Source organism: Mus pahari, chromosome 23, assembly GCF_900095145.1.
Source record: "Mus pahari chromosome 23, PAHARI_EIJ_v1.1, whole genome shotgun sequence".
Taxonomy (NCBI): Eukaryota; Metazoa; Chordata; class Mammalia; order Rodentia; family Muridae; genus Mus; species Mus pahari.
In genome coordinates, this window is record NC_034612.1 from 10,511,925 (window position 1) to 10,513,147 (window position 1,223).

General features: G+C 43.7%; 1 pseudogene; it reads left to right on the forward strand.

Moving 5' to 3' along the window:
• Window positions 1-458, forward strand: part of LOC110313133 — a 6,374-nt pseudogene extending 5,916 nt beyond the window's left edge.
• Window positions 459-1,223: the final 765 nt, after the last annotated feature.

Genomic DNA, 1,223 nt, shown 5'->3' on the forward strand with positions numbered 1-1,223 from the left:
CTCACAACCATCTGTAATAGGATCTGACACCCTCTACTGGTGTGTCTGAAGACAGCTACAGTGTACTCATATAAATAAATATTTATTGGGTGAATGTAAGCCTTTATTTCTGCTATTGTAAGTGCCCTAGAGCAGACTTTTAAAGTCCTAAAATGACCATACCTTTTAAGAAGAGACCATCACTGCCTCTCCCACATGCTGCAGGAAAGGAGGTGAAGCCAGGTCACCTCTGAGAAGCCAGTGACAGTTTGGAGTGTAACAGTGTAGAGAGGTGGCTTGAAATTCTCCCTGACCTCGCCATTATGGGAGTGTGCTTGATCATCTCTGGGGGTGTCCACTGCTTACATACACAAGTTCACAATCAGGGACAAGGAAAAAAGGATCGCTGGGGTTTAGTACCAAGGGTTATTGGAGTCAATCACTACTATGTGTCCGGGGGCCTGGAGAACATTGACTAAGGAGACATTTTCCTGGCTGATAAAAAAAAAAAATTACTCAGCTATGGTCATCTGTTCCTGCTCAAAGGCTATGCAGCATGTTATGAAATGCATAATGATAAAAGAAGAGCCCACCATCTTTATTGTTCACGCAGGGTCTCTCTATGTATCCCAGGATGTCCTGGAATTCACCCTGCCTCCACTTCCCACCTGCTAGGATTAAAGGCACACACCACCACACCGGGGCTAAGGCACACCATCACACCGGGGCTAACGTCTTGGCTTTGGCTTGGCCCCTCTATAGCCCAGGATCTCAGCACTCTCTCCATTACAGTTGAGCATCTTTAATTAGAAAATTTGAAATCTGAACTGCTCCTGAATTTGGAACATGTCAGATTCCACAATTTCAGATCAGGGGTGTTCCTTAAGTAAAGTTTATGAAAAACAAACAAACAAACAAAACAAAACAAAACAAAACAAACAAAACAAATCCATAAATCCAAAAAAAGCTGTTAACATGAGAAGTAAGTCCAGAGTAAGGTATAATCAGCTATATCATCATTTCTTATTTGATTCTCCTCTTCTTCCTCTTTTTATTTCCTTATTCGTTTTGTTTGGAGATATGCTGAATCTCCAACCCAGAGCCCTGCATGTGTGTGCAGTCACTGAGACACACCCCCAGGTAGTGTTTAAATTACCTGGGCTGGAGAGATGGCTCAGCAGTTCAGAGCACGGGCTGCTCCTCCAGTGGTCCTGAGTTCGAATCCCAGCAATCACATGGTGGCT